Source organism: Somniosus microcephalus, unplaced genomic scaffold (genome assembly GCF_052327205.1).
Source record: "Somniosus microcephalus isolate GS21.2 unplaced genomic scaffold, FLI_Smic_1.0 unresolved_chr5, whole genome shotgun sequence".
NCBI classification, from domain to species: domain Eukaryota; kingdom Metazoa; phylum Chordata; class Chondrichthyes; order Squaliformes; family Somniosidae; genus Somniosus; species Somniosus microcephalus.
In genome coordinates this window covers 33,256,591-33,277,080 of record NW_028225183.1, presented here as the reverse complement: position 1 = coordinate 33,277,080, position 20,490 = coordinate 33,256,591, and the positions used below count along the sequence as shown (strand labels likewise).

General features: G+C 45.1%; 2 non-coding genes across 2 annotated transcripts; both read left to right on the top strand.

Annotated features, from left to right (window-relative positions):
* Positions 1-9,141: 9,141 nt before the first annotated feature.
* On the top strand, positions 9,142-9,224 carry trnas-gga (transfer RNA serine (anticodon GGA)). The gene has a single exon. It is a non-coding gene; the product is annotated as a tRNA-Ser (tRNA).
* A 9,328-nt stretch (positions 9,225-18,552) lies between these two features.
* LOC147087831 (U1 spliceosomal RNA) lies at positions 18,553-18,717 on the top strand. Its single transcript, XR_015075540.1, has one exon. It is a non-coding gene; the product is annotated as a U1 spliceosomal RNA (small nuclear RNA).
* The last annotated feature ends 1,773 nt before the right edge of the window (positions 18,718-20,490 follow it).

The following is a 20,490-nucleotide window of genomic DNA, read 5'->3' as shown; positions in this document are numbered from 1 at the left end:
GGCTTGAAGCAATAGAATTGCCAGACAACTTCAGCTTCCTTGCATCGCCCCGCACCCTGATCATGTGACAACAACCAACCAATCACATACATCGGCGCGAAAATGCCCCATTGAATGTGTCCAATCAGGGCCTGCGGATTGAGCTGCTCCGTCACGATCAGGTCCAGTACATTGGAGGACTCGGTTGTGAGCGGATGAATTTTTCCTGTCGCTGGCGCCGCGGCTGATAAGCGAGCAGCCCCTGCAATCACTTATTTTCAGACAAATGCTAGAGGTATGAATTTCTTATCAGAAAATATTTGACCCGAACTGATTTGGTTACTCTGTTTGAACACTAATAAACAGATACAAAAGCAAAATACTGTGCATGCTGGAAATCTGAAATAAAAAAACAAAATGCTGGAAATACTCAGCAGGTCAGGCAGCATCTGTGGAGAGAGAAACAGAGTTAATGTTTCAGGTCGAGTTAACTTTAACGTTTCCAACATCCCAACAATAACTACACTTCAAAATACTTCATTTGTTGTTAAGCGCTGTGGAACATCCTGAGGAGGTGAAAAACGATAAGGCAATCCATGTCTGAGAAGAGCGTGCGAGCCTGAGGGGAAACATTGCAAGATGACAACAAATAATATCGTGACAACCGTCGGCAGAAAGTAAGCGAAACGGAAGATATCGAGTCAGAGGGAAGAAATAAACAATGGTAGAAAAAAGGAAAGATAATAATTTCCTCAGGGAAATATTACAGAATTTTGCCAATTGTGTTATTAAAATTCTGAGCGTAGCCGGCACTTCTGATCTTCCTTCTAATGCTCTCACAACTGAACTATTCCTGCCGTATTGAGCCTGAAATTTACCATAATTAAAGAGGAGAGAATAATAGGGGATATTTGCCCTCATAATCAAAAGTTCCTCAGACTAATGGAATTCAAACAACATCTGACCCTTATCCTCAACACGGAGACCAGCCCACCACCTGTTTCCAGCGAATAAATCTTCTCTTATCCTTGTCTTAATGTAAGTTTCACTGTCTGGCTAGGTCAGGTTGAGAATATTAACTTGTAATATTGATCGAATTGACGCGCAGGAGCAGATGGGATACGCTGGAACTCATAAAATAACATTTTGCCGAAAACTATAGTGTTTATCACAATATTTGGAGATGCTGGGGATAGAACCCAGGACCTCAGACATGAATGCGCTGTATTACTGAGCTACATCCCCAGCTGATGTTTTGCTGTAATGTAAAACAGAAGAACCGGCTGTATTATCTTTCTAATCTCCCTCTGTGTTCCAATCTGTGCTGAAGTAGGTTCAACGGATGCAACTGTGTGTGAAGAGAAGAATTCTGGCCTCATCACTCCAGGAACAGAGAAAGGGGAAATGAGAAGGAAGACTTGAGGGATTATATTGCATCTTCCCTCAAGGAAAAAGTAGACTGAGAGGAGACCTCACATAGGCCTTTATCATTATGGAGGGGTTAAAGTCATAGACTATTACATCACAACAGGGGCCATTCGGCCTGTCGTGCCTGTCCCGGCTCTTTGAAAGAGCGGTCCATTTTCACCCCATACCCCAGCGTTTTTCCCACCACCCTGCGAGTTATCTTCAAATAAATGTTCAATTGTCTTTGGAAGTTGCTGTCGAGTCTGACTCCACTACCTTTTTAGGCAATGCATTCCTGCAATTAACAACCATCTGTGCGCCGATTTATATTATATCTGTGACCTCTGGTTACCATTCCAATTGTCAGGGGAAATAGTTTTCCTACTTGTTCTATCAAACCACTTCAAGTATTTGAATATCTCTATTAAGCCTCCCCTTAACCGTCTCTGCTCTAGGAGAACAATCCGACGTTCTCCAATCTCTCCACACAACTAAGATCAATTAACCCTGGTACCATTCTAGTAAATCTCCTCTGTGCCCTCTCCAAGGCTTTGCTATTCTGGTCAAAGTTTATGCCCATAATTGAACACAATACTCAACTGAGACTAACCAGTGTTTCAAGATGGTTTAGCATAATTTCTTTACTTTTCTTCTCTATTGCTCTATTGAGAAAGCCAAGCATCCCATATGCTTTTTAACAGCCCTGATCGTGTCCTGCCACCTCCAAAGACTTGTGCGCATGCACATCCAGATCTCTCTGTTTCATAACGCCTCTCCCCATTCGTCCATCCAAAATATATCACATCACACTTCTTTGCATTAACATCCATCTGCCATGTGATCCCATCCTTCTTGAAGGCGATCAAAGAGTCAGTACCCACAACACCGACTGGCAACGCATTCCTGAGGCACAATGCTGTCTGGGAAAAGTAACACCTCCTAAAATCCAGTCTATTCCTCCCTGTGTCACGCTGAGAATATCTTCTTGTTATATTGATCGGATTCGAGCGCAGGAGCAGGTTGGAGGTGCTGTTCAACCGGTAAATTTGGAAGGGTGAACGGGGAAGCGGTGGGGAGATGGTGGGTGTGAGAGCGGCAGCAAGGAGGGTGCGGTCGATGGGTTGTAAGAAATGCAAGCAAAAAAATTGTAATAGTGGTAGAATCTCTGAGTAAGTGAGACCCAGCGCGTGTGGAGATGTGTGAGGGAACGGAACTGTCAGCATCGAAAGTTTAAGTGTGGCATAAATATTGTCAAAACTGGCCAGCCTGCACAGTGTAATGGTTTTAGCGACGAAATTTACAAAAAAACACAATATCTGGCAGCGGTAGGATTATCCACATAACTTAAATCCAATAACCCTGGTACCATTCTAGTAGATATCGTCTGCACCCTCGCCAGGGCCTTGCCATCCTTCCCGAAGTGTACGTCCATAATTGAACAATCATAAATTTCGTCGCTTCACCAACAGCAGTAAACCATGCAGGGTGAGCGGTTCTGCACATTATCATATCACTTCTTCACCATTTTCCTCATGGAGGTCCATGCTATCCTTTCCCTTCAGCTGTTATTGACAGGCAGAAACTATTTGCAGAATTTCCTCTGGTCCATCATTGGCCTGAATCCAGCACCAGACACGACAAACACCGACATCCAACCAACTGAATTCAGAACGTTCAGTCACTCGTCTCCATAGCCGCTGTGACTCACTTATATCCACCACTTTTAGAATTTTGTTTCTTCCATTTCTCACTATCATGACGTGAGTGGATTCTTTAGTGCAGTCAAGACCATATACGGCCCAAGCACACAAGTTTCTATCCCACTGCGGGCCAAGAACGGAGAGGAACTCATCAAAGACAGGGAGGCAGTCAGTGCCTGCTGGAAGGAACACTTCGAGGAGCTCCTTAACCGAGACTCTGTCTTTGATGCGAGTGTCCTCAACTCCCTCCCGTCGCATGATACCCACCACCGCCTCAGCGTAACCCCAGCCCGGCATGTGGTTGAAAATGCCAGCTGACAACTGAGGAACAACAAGGCCTCAGGAGCAGATCAAATCCATGTCGAGGCACGAAAGCATGGCGGAGAATCACTACCGACTCGAATTCATGAACTCATTCCTCTTATCAGATAGTGGGAGAGCATGCCAGGCGATCTCAGAGACGCCGTAATTGCGGCCATCTTCAAGAAAGGTGACAAGTCCGATTGCGCTTATTACAGAGCAATTTTCCTGCTGTCTGCCACAGGGAAAGTCATCGCAAGAATCCTCCTCAATTGCCTTCTCGCAGTGGCTGAAATGCTCCTCCCAGAGTCACAATGTAGATTCCGCACACTAAGGGACACAATGGATATGATCTTCACTGCGCATCAATTACAAGAGAAATACAGGGAACAGCGCCAACCGCTGTACATGGCCTTCTTTGACCTCAGAAAGGCCTTCAACACTGTCAATCGTGAGGGATTATGGAGTGTCCTGCTCAATTTCGGCTGCAGTCAAAAGTTTGTCACCATCCTCCACCTGCGTATGACGACATGACAGCCATGATGCTGACCAACGGTGCCACCACAGACCCAATTCACGTATAGACCGGGGTCAAGCAAGGCTGTGTCATCGCACCAGCGCACTTCTCGATCTTCCTGGCTGCAATTCTCCATCTCACTCTCAGTAAGCTCCCCACTGGAGTGGAGCTAATTTGCAGAACCAACGGGAAACTGTTCAACCTCCGTCACCTGCAGTCCAGATCCAAGGTCGTTCCATCCTCTGTCGTCGAATTTCGGTATGCAGATGACACTTGCATCTGCGCACACTCTGAGGACGCACTCCAACCCATTATCAACACCTTCGCTGAAGCACTCCAGCGCATGCGCCTCACACTAAACATCCAAAAGACATATGCCCTCTCGCAACTTCCCCTGCCATACAGTACTACCCCCCGATTATCAAAATCCACGACAAGGTCTTGTTTAACGTGGACCACTTTCCATGCCTCGGGAGACTACTGTCAACAAGGGCAGATTTCGATGACGAAGTCCAACACCGCCTTCAGTGTGCCAGTGCAGGCTTCGGTCGCCTGATGAAGAGAGTTTTCGAAGACCAGAACCTTAAACCAGGCACCAAGCTCATGGTCTAAGGTGCAGTAGTGATACCCACCCTCCTGTATGCCACTGAGACATGGACCATGTACAGCAGGCATCTCAATGCACTGGATATTTACCACCACTGGACCTCTTCAAGGTCCTGCAATTTCATTGGCAGGATAGGCTCAAAACGTCAGTTTTTTTGCTCAGGCCATCATCCCCAGCATCGAAGCTTTGAACACACTCGATCAGCTCCGATGGACGGGTCACATCATCCGCATGCCCGATACGAGACTCTCAAAGCAAGCTCTCTACGTGGAGCTTCGACACGGCAGGCGAGCCCCAGGTGGCCAGAGGAAACGCTTCAAGGAAACCCTCAAAGCCTCCTTGAAAAGGTTGAACATCCCCACCGACACCTGGGAATCCCTGGCCCAATGCTGCACAAAGTGGAGAACAAGCATCCAGGAAGGCGCTGAGCACCTCGAGTCTCTTAGTCAGGAGCAAGCAGAAGGCAAGTGCAAACAGTACAATGGGCGCACGTCAACCCAAGCACTTTAACCACCCGCCCCTTCAATCAGCGTGACAGAGACTGTTGGTCCGGCATTCGACTCATCAGTCACCTGGGAACTCATTTTTCGTGTGAAGCAAGTCCTAGGGACGGCCTAAGAAGAAGAAGAAAGTGCAGCGGAAGCGTGCTGGGCCCATAACCCAGAGTTCGATGGATTGAAACCAAATTATGATATTTGCATTCTTATTATCACCAACAATAAAAACAACTATTGCTACCCACAATCGTATCACACTTATATATTTTATCACACTTTAAACTTTACTTGTACCAACTTCCTGCTTAGAGTTAATGCAAATACCTGCAAAACAAATTTCAAATCAAATCACTTTTATTCGCACCAAAATAAGCTGCAAATGCTGCAAACTCGCAGCAGCCTTGGCTTTCCTCTTTCTCTCAAACCATTCCTGCAGCGCCGCCACTCCACCACCAGATGGTGATCTTGGCCACCGTGAAACACTGGCACATGGTCACAGTGAGGAGCCGAACAGTAACAGAGAACACCATTAAAAAACAGGGAACGCACTTACACAGCTGCAAAAACATTTACACAACAGGGAGCGCCTTTACACCATTCAGTATTATGACACATCTTCACTATTTTGTTCATGGATGTCCATGCTAACCTTTTCCTTCAGTTGCTATTGACAGGCAGATACGATGTGCAAACCTTCCTCTGGTCCATAATTGACCTGATCCCAGCACCGAGCACTGCAAACACCGTCACTCAACCAACTGAATTCAGATCGTTCACTCAATCGTCTCCACACCTGCTGCCCCTCAGTTATTCAGATAGCGACCACTTTTACATTTTTGCTTCTTCCATTTCTTATAATCTGTCGCCCGCACCCCCCATTGCTGCCACTCTCGCACCCACCATCTCTCCGCCGTTTCCCCGTTCCCCCTTCCAAACTTGCCAGTTGAACCGCACCTGCCATCTGCTCCTGTGCGCCAATCCGATTAATATAACACGAATAGCTTTTTTCAATCTAACCTTTCCAGACAGTGAAAATACATTAAGACAAGTATAAGAGAAGATCCGTCCTCTATAAACAGTGGGCGAGCAGGGGTTTGTGTTCAGGATGTGGGTCAAATGAATTTTTCATTCCATTAGTCTGAGGAACGGGTGATTAGGAGGGCACATATTCCCTTTCAATCTCTCCTCTTATAACTGTGGTAACTTTCAGGCTCAACGCGGCAGGAATAGGTCAGTTGAGAGAGCGTTAGAAGGAAGACAACAATGTGCTATCTATGCTCAGAATATTATTACCACAATTGGCACAATTCTCAATTATTTCCCTATGGAAATGGTTGTCTTTCTACTGTTGTTACTTTCTTCCCTCAGGCTCGTTCTCTCCGCTCTCAATGACTCTCTGCCACTGATTCTCCCCAGCAGCGGCGGCGCATCTGAGTGAAGCGAGGCAGCGGCGGCAATTTAAAGAGTGGGAGAGGCGCAGATACGCCCCACAGCGGCGGCGGCGGCGGACCAGAGTGGAGCGAGGCAGTGGCCGCGACTTAAAGAACGGGAGAGGCGAAGGTAAGCCTCTCAGCGGCGGCGGTGTCGGTCCTGAGTGGAGCAAGGCAGTGGCGGCGATTTACAGAGCAGAGGGGCGCAGGTAGGTCCCACAGCGGCGGCGGCGGCGGACCTGAATGGAGCAAGACAGCGGCGGCGAATTAAAGGGTGTGAGAGGCGCAGGTAGGCCCCACAGTGGTGGACCTGAGTGGAGAGAGGTGGCGGCGATGATTTAAAGAGGGGAGAGGCGCAGGTAGGCTTCCCAATCTCCGAGCTCAGAACAAGGGAGAGATAGGCGTAAAAAGAAATGGAAGTGTGACTTCACCAGAAAGCAGGTAAATGAATGGTTGGTGAGTATTTCCCTCTTTCTCCTTTTATGCAAACTTAAATTTGTGTTTTATAGTTTATAGGGTGTCTGTGGTGTAGTGGGGACTGCTGGTAAACCAGGGCCCTTAAGTATATCATTTAATTGTAGTGTAATTGGTGGGATTGATTTGATTTAATTTAATTTGAATTAATTAAAGGGTACATCATGGCAGGACGGCTCGGCACCGTGGCATGCTCCTCCTGCACTTTGTGGGAAATCAGGGACACTTCCTGTGTCCTTGCTGACCATGTGTGCGGGAAGTGTATCCAGTTGCAACTAATGACAGACCGCATTGCGGCACTGGAGCTCCGAGTGCCTACATACTGGATCATTTGTGATGCTGAGCAGGTTGTGTAAAACACGATTAGAGAGTTGGACAGACCGCAGGTAAAGGCAGGTAAAGGCAGGTAAAGGCTGTGCCGAGATTCAAAGCTACAATCAAACAACGATTCAAGCAGAAAGTAATACAACCACTTCACACCATTATTACATCAGGGCATCACGAGAGGCCTAGGCCACAGGAGAAAATACGTTGTTTAATGCTCTTGACCGTCGAAAATACTTATTTTACAACCCATTGAAGAAATTGCACGTCGTCCGCGCAGCCATTTTCCAGTTGATGCTGCTTCCTACTTCGATGCTTATTTAATGAACTAAGCCAGACGAGCCACAGTTCTCAACACCGCCGGCCAAGATCGGTACCTTAGATTATAAGAAATAGGAGCAGGATTTGGTCATGCGGCCCTCGATCATGCGCCGCCATTCAATAAGGTCATGGCTGATCCGCTACCTCAACTGAAAGTTACTCACCTAGCCCCATATACCTTGATTTCCGTAATGTACAAATCCATCTCTGTTAGGAATGTACTCAACGACTGAAAAGCCACAGCCCTCTGCGGTAGAAAATTCCAAAGATGCACAACCATTAGACTGAAGCAATTTCTCCTCATCGCAATGCTAAACGGCCGGCCCCTTATTCTGTATCGTTGATCCCTAGTTCGGGACTAGACAGCCAAGTTAAACAAACTCTCAGCATTCGCCCAGTCAAGCCCTGAAAGAATTTATATGTTCTTCCTGCTGATTTCATTTCACCACAGAAAACAATGTTTACCCGAATGGACAAGCAGCAGGAAATACAATGCAGCCGCAGATTTATTCTCCAACCACATTCTCTGACACGCACGCGGCCGTATAAAGGGACAAAAGCAGCACACGAGAGAAAAGGCGATTTGAATCCCGTTCGTAGTGTCGAATTGCCTCATTTTGACCGAACGCCATATGAAGCAACAATTTGAATCAGACATTGCACTTCATTTCATTCTGAAAATGTTAAGCGATCACACACTGCTATCCGCACGCAAAAAGAAAGGCACAGGGCCCGTGCGATTCACTAAAGCGCATTCAAACACAGCAACCAAATAAGTTCGCGTCAAAGATTTTTTGATTAGAAATTCATACCTCTCACATTTAGCTGAAAACAAGAGATTGCAGGGGCTGCTCGCTTCTCGGCCGCTGCGCCAGCGACAGGAACAAATCGCTCACAACCGAGTCCTCCAACGTACTGGAGCTGCTTCTAACAGAGCAGCTCAATCCTCAGGCCCTGATGGGACACATTAAAATGGGGGCCTTCTCGCGCCGCTCTATGTGATTTATTGGTTGCTGTCACGTGATCAGGGTGCGGGGCGATGCAAGGAATCTGAAGTTATCTGGCAATTGTTATTGTTTCAAGCTTTCCGTTAAATATCCATGTAAGTGTAAAACAGGAAAGTGTAGAAACGTGTTTTCAGAGTGGATGATCTACTATGGCCGATTATCCTGCTGGATTTTCATGGCAAGAACGTTGCACTTGGAATATTGGTATAAGTGAAGTAGAATATCAAGGCTGCCTGGCAGAAGACTGATCAATGAAGCGATTGTTCCCATTGGATGCAGGAAGGCAGCAGCAGTTTGCTCACCACTGTTCATTGCACGGTATCAAAGACTCCATTTTTACACAATAGATAAGTTTGAAAAAATTAAAAGCTGCTTCCGTCCCTGGGTGGGCTCGAGCCACCAACCTTTGAGGTAATAACCGAACGCGCTGGCCCATTGCGCCACATAGACAGACAAAAAACGTTTTGCAATTGGAATTATTCCACAGGAACCCAAGTGATTATGTGCCAGAGCGTTCACAGCAGAGGCACCGATTTTGCAGCAAATGAGAAGCTGCATGTTTCCGAAGCCCCGTCGGGGTAGTCGTGGCCGAGTGGTTAAGGCGATGGAATGGAAATCCATTGGGGTTTACCTGCACAGGTTCGCACTCCTGCCGACTATAGCACGAGGACGTCGTCCCAAATGAACCGTTTTCACTTAACTTGAACTGCTGACTTTCGGTTCCTGTGCCAAGATTCAAAAGCTACAATCAAACAACGATTGAAGCAGAAAGTATAACAAGCACTTCACCCATTATTAAATCACGGCATCACGAGAGTGCTAGGCCACAGGAGAATACTACGTTATTTAATGCTTTTGAAACCGTGAAAGCAATTTTAACCATCGAAAATATTTAGTTTGCAACCCATTGTAGAAAATGGACGTCGTCCGCACAGCCATCTTCCAGTTGATGCTGCTTCCTACTGCGATGCTTATTTAATGCACTAAGCCAGACGAGCCACAATTCTCAACCCCGCCGGCCAAGATCGGTACATTAGATCATAAGAAATAGGAGCAGGAATTGGCCATGCGGCACTCGATCCTGCTCCGCCATTCAATAACATCATGGCTAATCCTCTACCTCAACTGAAAATTACCGACCTAGCCCCATATACCTTAATTTCCATAATGTACAAATTTTTCTCGGTTTAGGAATGTACTCAATGACTGAACAGCCACAGCCCTCTGCGGTAAAAAATTCCAAAGATGCACAATCCTTAGAATGAAACAATTTCTCCTCATCTAAATCCTAATTGGCCGGCCCCTGATTCTGAAACTTTGACCCCTAGTTCAGGACTCCACAACCTCTCAGCATCCGCCCAGTCAAGCCCTGAAAGAATTTATATGTTCTTTCTTTGTACAGTCTGCTGATTTCATTTCCCCACAGAAAACAATGTTTAACTGGATGGACACCCAGCGGGAAATACAATGCAACCGCAGAATTATGCGCCAACCACATTCCTTGACATGTACGCGGCCGTTTAAAGGGTCAAATGTAGCACACGAGTGAAAAGGCGATTTGAATCCCGTTCTTAATCTCGAATTGCCTCATTTTGGCCGAACGCCTTATGAAGCAGCAATTTGAATCAGACATTGCATTTATTTTCAGTCTCAAAACATTAAGTGATCACACACTGCAAACCGTACGCAAAAAGAAAAGCACAAGGCTCGTGCGAGTCACTAAACCGCATTCAAATACAGCAACCAACTCAGCTCGCGTCAAAGATTTTGTGATTAGAAATTCATACCTCTAGCTTTTGGCTGAAAACAAGAGATTGCAGGGGCTGCTTGCTTCTCGGCCGCGGCGCCAGTGACAGGAACAAGTCTTCCGCTCACAACCGAGTCCTCCAATGTACAGGAGCTTATTGTGACGGAGCAGTTCAATCCTCAGGACCTGATTGGACACATTCAATGGGAGCGTTCTCGCGCCGCTCTATGTGATTGGTTGGTTGTTGTCACGTGATCAGGGTACAGGGCGATTCAAGGAAGCTGAAATTGTCTGGCAATTGTTATTGTTTCAAGCTTTCTGTTTTTATCCATGTAAGTGTAAAACTGAGGAAAGTGTAGAAAAAAGTCTTCAGAATGGATTATCTACTGAGGCCGATTTTCCTGCTGGATTTTCATGCAAGAACGCTGCACTTGGAATATTGGTATAAGGGAAGTAGAATATCCAGGCTGCCTGGCAGAAGACTGATCGATGAAGCGATTGTTCCCATTGGAAGCAGGAAGGCAGCAGCAGTATACTCACCACTGTTCATTTCACGGAATCAAAGACTGCATTTTTAAACAATAGATAAGTTTCCAAAAATTAAAATCTGCTCAAGTCCCTGGGTGGGCTCGAACCACCAACCTTTCAGTTAACAGCCGAACGCGCTGGCCACGACATCTCCGACGGTTAATTAAAACGACGAATCATGTCACTTGCTGCAAAATCGGTGCCTCTGCTGCGTGCTTTGCTGTGAACGCTCTGGTATATAATCACTTGGGTTCCGGTAGAATAGTTCCAATTGCAAAGTGTGTCTCCGCCGTCTTTGTCGCGCAATGGGCCAGCGCATTCTGGCTGTTAACTGAAAGGTTGGTGGTTCGAGCCCACCCAGGGACGTGAGCAGTTTTTAATTTTTGCAAACATACCTATTGTATAAAAATTGATTCTTTGATTCCTTGAAATGAATAGTGGTGAGCATACTGCTGCTGCCTTCCTACTTCCAATGGGAACAATCGCTTCATCGATCAGTCTTCTGCCAGGCAGCCTGGATATTCTGCTTCCCTTGCACCAATATTCCAAGTGCAGCGTTCTTGCAATGAAAATCGAGCAGGAAAATTATCCACTGTAGATAATCTATTCTGAAAACCCTTCCCTACACTTTCCTAAATTTTACACTTACATGGATAAGAAAGGAAAGCGTGAAACAATAACAATTGCCAGACAACTTCAGCTTCCTTGCATCGCACCGCACCCTGATCACGTGACAACAACCAACCAATCACATACAGCGGCGCGAGAACGCCCCCATTTGAATGTGTCCAATCAGGGCTGTAGCTGTTCAGTCTTTGAGTACATTCCGAACGGAGATGGATTTGTCCATTACGGAAATCAAGGTATATGGGGCTAGGTAGGTATTTTCAGTTGAGGCAGAGGATCAGCCATGACTTATTGAATGGCGGAGCAGGATCGACGGCCGCATGGCCAAATCCTGCTCCTAGTTCTCATGATCCTAATGTACCGATCTTTGCCGGCGGTGTTGAGAACTGTGGCTCGCCTGGCTTAGTTCATTAAAGAAGCATCGCAGTAGGAAGCAGCATCGACTGGGAGATGGCTGCGTGGATGACATGCATTTTCTTCCATGGGTTGCAAAATAAATATTTTCGACGGTTAAAAAATTGCTTTCACTGTTTCAAGAGCATTTAGCAATGTAGTATAGTATTCTCCTGTGGCCTAGGTCTCTCGTGATGCCGTGATGTAATAACGTGGTGAAGTGCTTGTTTTACTTTCTGCTTGAACCGTTGTTTGATTGTAGCTTTGATTCTCTGCACAGGAACCAAAAGGCTGCAGTTAAAATTAAGTAAAATCCGGACGATTTGGGCTGATAGCCTCGTTGCCGTAGTTGACAGGATTCGAACCTGCGCAAGTAACACTAAACCATCATCCTAACCACTCGGCCACAACTACACCGACGCTGGTTTGGACCCACGCTGCTTCTCAATTGCTGCAAAATCGGTGCCTCTGCTGTGAACGCTCTGGCACATAATCATTTGGGATCCTGTGGAATAATTGTGATGGAGCAGCTCAATCCTCAGCCCCTGATTGGACACATTCAATGGGGGCGTTCTCGCGCCGCTGTATTTTATTGAATGGTTGTTTTCACGTGATCAGTGTATGGGGCAATGTAAGGAAGCTGAAGTTGTCTGGCAATTTTTATTGTTTCAAGCTTTCCGTTCTAATCCATGTAAGTGTAAAACTGAGGAAAGAGTAGAAAAGGGTTTTCAGAATGGATTGTCAACTGTGGCTGATTTTCCAGCTGGATTTTCATTGCAAGAAAGCTGCACTTGAAATGTTGTTTTCCTGAATGAGCTGTTTGGACACCATTTATCTCTCTGCTGCTGTGTGATAAAGGACAGTTAACAAGATTACCTGTAATCATCTGGCAGTATTCTCTGACTATATTCGCTGTGCATTTATGCATTTCTCCACTTCCACTGACGAAGGAGCAGCGCTGCGAATGCTTGTGATTTGAAGTAAAGCTGTTGGACTATAACCTGGTGTTGTGTGATTTCTTACATTTGTCCACCCCATTCCAAGACCGGCATCTCCACATCATCTAAGCGTCTCAACGACTCATATTTTACAAGTAATTTCCCCTTCATTCAGAAAGAGCTGCTGTTTTCTCATGTCGATTCTGCTAAAATATTGCAAATTATAATGATATACCCTTTCACAAAATGCTGCAATAATAAAGAGCCGGACATGCATATTTACATATAGCCCTTAAAAGGAAACGAATGATCCCTCAGTAACTTTTCTTCAGGCCATGGAAAGTTTTCTGGAAATTAATCTCTCCTTCTATGTATTGCATCTGAAGTAAAAGTTTGTCTTATCTTCATATGAACAATAATTCGGAATCTGATGTGTTTGAAAAAGCAATTATCAACTTTTGCCCATAAAGTCCGATAGGCATAGGGACATAGTGAGGTTCTGGCCCATCAAGTCTTCAACACTTGTCACATTCACTCACTGTGGTTGAAATATTTCACCAATAAACCTACCTTCTTTTGTTTAAGCGGGTTTCACATTGTTGTCTTATAATAGTCCTGTGAAGTGTCTTGGGATGTTTTAACTATGTTAAAGGCGCTATATAAATACAAGTTGTTGTTGTCGTTTGCAAACTTTCTCACTCTTTTCAGTGTGATCATTCGGTATAATAATAGTGATTAAATGATATAAGGGAAAGCCACATTAAATGCTTAGAGAAGGAGGTGGACATCATGTCCCTTTATGTTGTTATATGTAAGGGAGACACCGGAAATATTGAAGTATTCGAGCCAACAGTTCAGCAATCCTAACTTCCTCCAGCATGGTCAGTACTTGCAGTAAGGCTTTCTCCTGTTCCATTTCAGTCCTGCCTTAAATCAAAATGATGTCCTGTAGCAGGGAATATCACCAGGACCTTCTAATAACCGTGGCGTTTTCCTGAGCAAACAACATTAAAGGGCTGTCCTATGATGAGAAATGGGCCTATACTCTCGGGAGTTTAGAAGAATGAGAGGCGATCTCATTGAACCATACAAGATTCTGAAAGGGATTGAAACGGTAGAGGCTGAGAGGTTGTTTCCCTTGGCTGGAGTGTCTAGAACTTGGGGGCATAGTCTCAGGATAAGGGTTAGGCCATTTAAGAAGGAGATGAGGAGGTATTTCTTCACTCAGAGGGTTGTGCATCTTTAGAATTCTCTGCCCCAGAGGGATGTGAATGCTGAGTGTTTGAGTATATTCAAGGCTGAGACAGATAGATTATTACGGCTCAATGGGCCGCATGGCTCTAACCACAAGCACTCACCAATACATAATGAAGTAACAGAAAATGGTTACTTCTCCAATAACCCTGCTGCCCGTATTGTGACTCGCACCAAGGCTCCTTCACACATCACCCCCTCTGCTCGCTGACCTGCATTGGGTCACGATCCAGCAACGCCTCGAATTTAAAATTCTCTTGTTTTGAAATCCCTCCAACAGCTCGCCCCTCTATTTCCCTGTAACCTCCAACCAATGCACACTACAACCAATACACACTTTAAGTCAACGCAGAAACGCAGCGTGCTGCAGGTCCCGTGCATCCAGTGAGCTGGCATTTAAAGAGAAAATATGTGCACGTGCTGAATTTTGAATAGGTCGCACAGCCCGTTGACGAGGCCGGGCAGGCCAAAGAAACAAATTAGAGGGACCATTTCCTATAACTCTCCGAGATCATATAATAGAATGGTTGCAGCACAGGAGGAGGCCATTCGGCCTGTCGAGCCCATCCCGGCTCACTAAAACAGCACTTGAGCTAGACTCACTCCCCCACGCTTTCCCCGTAGCCCTGCAATTTTTTTCCTTTCAGGTCCATATCCAATTCCCTTTTGAAAGCCACAATTGAATCTGCCTGCAGCATCCTTTCAGGCAGTGAAATCCAGATGCTATCCACACGCTACATAATCAATTTTCCCTCATGTTGCCTTTGATCTCTGTGCTCCTGCAATTCGGGCCTTTTGCTTCACCTTTGACGGGCGTGCTTTCAGCTGCCTAGGCACTAAAATCGGGAAATCCCTCCCGAAACTGCGCCACTTCTCTGCCTCTCCTCCTTTAAGATTCTCCTTAAAACCTAACTTTTCGACCATGCTTTTGGTCATCTGCCCTAATATCTCAAATGCAAAAGCAATATACTGCGGATGGTGGAAATCTGAAATAAAAACCGAAAATGCTGCAAATACACAGCAAGTCCTGCAGCATTTGTGGAGAGAGTAACAGAGTTGTTGGAGAGAAGAGCAGAACTTCATCAATATGGGCATTCTTAAAAGAGAAGTGGCAGTGAATTAAACAGTAATACAGTTCTTACGAAGGGTCATCGAACTGAAACTTTAACCATGTTTTTCTCTCTCCACAGATGCTGGCTGTCCTGCTGAGCATTTCCAGCATTTTCTGTTTTTATGTCCTAATATCTTCTTGTGCGGCAGGATGTGAATTTTGTTTGATAACGCTCCTGTGGAGTGCCTTGGGACGCTTTACTACATTAATGGTGCTATATAAATACAAGATAACAAGTCAATAAGGAGAAACTGTTTCCAGTGTCAGTTACAGGGGCAACAGATTTAAGAAAATTTGCAAAATAACCAATAGGATGTTTCCCCACCTCCCTCTCGAGGTGAAAAAAGTGATGCAGAAAATAGTTGTGAGTGCCTGCAATGCTCTGCCTGAAAGGGTGGTTGAAGCAAATTGAATAGTAATGTTGAAAAGGTAAATTGGATAATCTTTGAAGGTAAAATCATTGCAGGGATTTGGCGAAAGAACAGAGGAGAGGAGTATGATTAATTGGATAGCCCTTTGAAAGAGCCAGCAGAGGTACGATGGGCTGAATGACCTGGTTCTGTGCTGTATCATTTTTTCTGTAGTTAACAAGGTTAAACATTTTGCCGAAGTGCAGAGTTGGCAGGCAGTTTGAAAATCTGGTTGTACGCGATGAGGAATTGTAAGTGTGAATAAGTTTTGATTTTTTGTGGAAAAATATGTAATTTCTCAGTTGTAAGGATGAATATAAATGAGAGCATAAAGTGGGAATACGCAAGAAGCCCGAATTGCAGAGCACAGAGATAAAAGACAACATGAGAGAACTTTTTTTACGATGAGTGTGGATAGCATCTGGAATTCACTGCCTGAAAATGTGCTGGAGGCAGATTCAATTGTGGCTTTCAAAAGGGAATTGGATATGGACCAGAAAGGAAAAAAATTGCAGGGCTACGGGGTACGTGTGGAAGAGTGGGGCTAGCTGAAGTGCTGTTTCAGAGAGCCGGCACGGGCTCGAAATGTCGATATGGCCTCCTTATGTGCTGCAACCATTCTATTATATGATCTCGGAGAGTTGTAAACATTGGTCCCTCTAATTTGTTTCTTTGGCCCGGCCGACCCGTCAACGGGCTGTGAGACCTATTCAAAATTCAGCACATGCATGTTCTTTCTCGTTAAATGCCGGCTCACCGTATGCGTGGGACGTGCAGCACGCTGCATTTCTGCGTGGCCTTAAAGTGTATATTGGTTATAGTGTGTATTGGTTGGAGGTTACAGTGAAAGGGAGGGGCGAACCCGTGGAGGGATTTCAAAACTAGTGAATTTTAAAATCGAGGCGTTGCTGGACCGTGACCCAATGGAGGTCAGCGAGCAGAGGGGGTGATGAGTGAACGAGACTTGCTGTGAGTCATGATATGCGCAGCAGGGTTTTTGGAGAAGTAACCCTTTCCGTTTCTTCTTTATTTATTGATTTGTGCGTGTGGTTAGAGCAGGAGTAGGCCATGCATCCCCTTCAGCCATAAAAATCTTTTGATCACAGCCTTGAATACACTCAAACGCTCAGCATTCATAGCCCACGAGGGCAGAGAATTCCAAAGATGCACAACCCTCTGAGTAAAGAAATTCCTCCTCATCTCTGACTTTAATGGCCTACCCCTTATCCTGAGACTATGCCCCATAGTTCTAGACACTCCAGCCAAGGGAAACAACCTCTCAGCATCTACCCTTTCAAAGCCTTTCAGAATCTTGTCTGGTTCAATGAGATCACCTCTCATTCATCTAAACTCCCGAGAGTATAGGCCCATTCTAGGCCATAGGCCATAGACCATAGAGTTATACAGCACAGAAAGAGGCCCTTCGGCCCATCGCGTCTGCGCCGTCCATCAAGCCCTGTTCAATCTAATCCCATTTTCCAGCATTTGGTCCATAGCCTTGTATGCAATGGCATTTCAAGTGCTCATCCAAATGCTTCTCGAATGTTGTGAGGGTTCCTGCCTCTACCACCCTTTCAGGCAGTGAGTTCCAGATCCGAACTACCCCCTGGGTGAAAAAGTTCCTCCTCAAATCCCCTCTAAACCTCCTGCCCCTTACCTTGAATCTATGCCCCCTTGTTATTGAACCCCCTACTAAGGGGAAAAGTTCCTCTTTATCTACCCTATCTATGCCCTTCATCATTTTGTACACCTCAATCAGGTCCCCCCTCAGCCTTCTTTGCTCCAAGGAAAACAACCCCAGCCTGTTTAGTCTTTCTTCATAGCTGAGGCGCTCCATCCCAGGTAACATCCTGGTGAATCTTCTCTGCACCCTCTCCAAAGCAATCACATCCTTCCTATAGTGAGGCGACCAGAACTGCACACAGTACTCCAGCTGTGGCCTTACCAGCGTTTTGTTCAGCTCCATCATAACCTCCCTGCTCTTATATTCTATGCCTCGGCTAGTGAAGGCAAGTATCCCATATGCCTTTTTAACCACCTTATCTACCTGTTCTAAACAATCTTTCATCATAGGGAAGCCCTTTGATGTTGTTTGCAAATGAAAATGCCACAGTTCTTAAAAGGTCCTGGTGATATTCCCTGCTGCAGAACATCATTTTGATTTAAGGAAAGACTGAAGCGGAACAGGAGAATGCCTTATTGGAAGCAATGACCATGCTGGAGGAAGTTGGGTTTGCTGCACTGTTGGCTCGAATACTTCAATATTTCCAGTGACTCCCTTACATATAACAACATTAAGAAACATTTATTTTCCACCTCCGTCTCTCAGCTCTTAATGTGGCTTTTCCTTATATCATTTAATCACTATGAGGACAATGATCAGACTGAAAATAAAGAGAAAGATTGCAAACAACAACAAATTTTATTTCTATAGCGCCTTTAACGTAGTAAAAAAGTAAATAAGACAAAAAATGTGAAAACCGCTTAAAAAAAAGAAGGAAGGTTTATTGGTGTAATATTGCAACCACAGTGAGTGAATGTGACAAGTGATGAAGTCTTGCTGGGCCAGAACCTCACTATGTCCCTTTCGGTCCTTATGGGCAAAACTTGAAAATTGCTTTTTCAAACACACCAGATTCCGAATTATGGTTCATATGAAGATATGACAAACATTTACTTCAGATGCAATAAATATAAGGAGAGATTTATTTCCAGAAAACATTCTGCGGCCGTAAGAAAGTTAGTGAGTGAGCGTTTGTTTCATTTTAAGGGAAATGAGCGAATATGCATTGCCGGCTCTGCATTATTGCAGCGTTTTGTCAAAGGGTACAGCATTATATATTGCAATATTTTAGCAGAATCGACAGGAGAAAACAGCAGCACTTTCTGAATGAATGGACATTGTGATTTAAAATAAGGAGTCGTTGAGCCGGTAAGAGGCAGTGGAAGATGTGGCGAGGCAGTGTGTGCACCTGGAAAACTTACTTACCTGGCAGGGGAGAAACTATGATCAAGAAGGTACTTTTGCCAGGGTGAGGTTAGCTCATTGTACTTCGGGTGTACTGACGCCTGTGATGTCCCCAAATGCGGGATACTCGACTGCAAAATTTCTGATAGCCGGGCACTGCGTTCGCGCTCTTCACTGGCTTTGCAATTAAAGTTAGATTTTTCAACTGACCTCTCAAATGCACAGTTATTTTGCTTTCAATCCTAACTTTGCTTTATTCCCGATAGAGGGAGCTGTGACACAAAACGGCCTTTCTCCAAAACACAGCGTATTAAAATTGACTCATAAGCGATTCCCAAAGCTCACATTTCAATTTCTCTCTACGCTCACGTTGATATTTATCCTGACAACTGAGAAATTACATATTTTGCACAATAAATCTAAAATTATTTACACTTACAAGTCCACACCGCTTACAACCAGATTTTCGAAGCTGCCTGCCAACTCTGCACTTTGGCAAAATGTTTAATCTTGTTAACTGCAGAAACATTGATACAGCACAGAACCAGGTCCATCGTATCTCTGCTGGCTCTTTCAAACGGCTATCCAATTAATAATAATCCTCTGTTCTTTCACCAATTCCCTGCAATAATTTTACATTCAAATATTATCCCGATTACCTTTTCAACATTACTATCAGTTTGCTTCAACCACCCTTTCCGGCAGAGCATTGCAGGCACTCACAACAATTTTCTGCATCACTTTTTTTCACCTTCTCGAGGGGGGGGGGTGGCGGGGAAACATCCTACTGGTTCTTTTGCAACTTTTCTTAAATATGTTGCCTCTGTAACTGACACTGGAAACAGTTTCACTATATTGACTTGTTATCTTCTTTTTATATAGCACCATTAATGCAGTAAAACATCCGAAGGCACTCCACAGGAGCATTATCAAACAAAATTTCACACTGCCGCACAAGAAGATATTAGGACAGAAAAACAGAAAATGCTGGAAATACTCAGCAGGTCAGGCAGCATCTGTGGAGAGAGAAAAACAGAGTTAATGTTTCAGGTCGATGACCCTTCGTCAGAACCGCATTACTGTTTAATTCACTGCCACTACTCTTTTAAGAATGCCCACATTGCTGAAGTTCTGCATCTTCTCTCCAACAACTCTGTTACTCTCTCCACAGATGCTGCCTTACTTGCTGTGTATATGCAGGATTTTCGGATTTCATTTCAGATTTCCAGCAGCCACAGTATTTTGCTTTTGCACTTGAGATATTTGGACAGATGACCAAAAGCTTGATCGATATGTTAGGCTTTAAGGAGCGCCTTAAAGGAGGAGAGACAGAGAAGTGGCGCAGTTTCGGGAGGGAATTCCTGATTTTGGGGCTAAGCAGCTGAAAGCACGCCCATCAAAGGTGAAGCAAATAAAATAGGAATACGCAAGAGGCCCGAATTGCAGGAGCACAGAGTTCAAAGGCAACATGAGGGAAAATTGTTTCTGTTGCGTGTGGATAACATCTAGCATTCACAGCCTGAAAGGGTGCTGCAGGCAGATTCAATTGTGGCTGTCAAAAGGGAATTGGATATGTACCTGAAAGGAAAAAAATTGCAGGGCTACACGCAAAGGGTGGGGGAGTGGGACTAGCTGAAGTGCTGTTTCAGAGAGCCGGCACGGTCTCGACAGACCGAATGGCCTTCTTCTGTGCTGCAACCATTCTATTATATGATCTCGGAGATTTGTAGGCAATGGTCCCTCTAATTTGTTTCTTTGGCCCGCCCGACCCCGTCAACGGGCTGTGCGACCTAGTCAAAATTCAGCACGTGCATATTTTTTCTCTTTATGGCTCACCGGATGCACGGGACCTGCAGCGCACTGCGTTTCTGCGCGGCCTTGAAGTGTTTATCCGATGAACATAGGGTCTGAGGAAAGGGTGGAACTGAAAAAATCAGTATTTGTAGGGAAA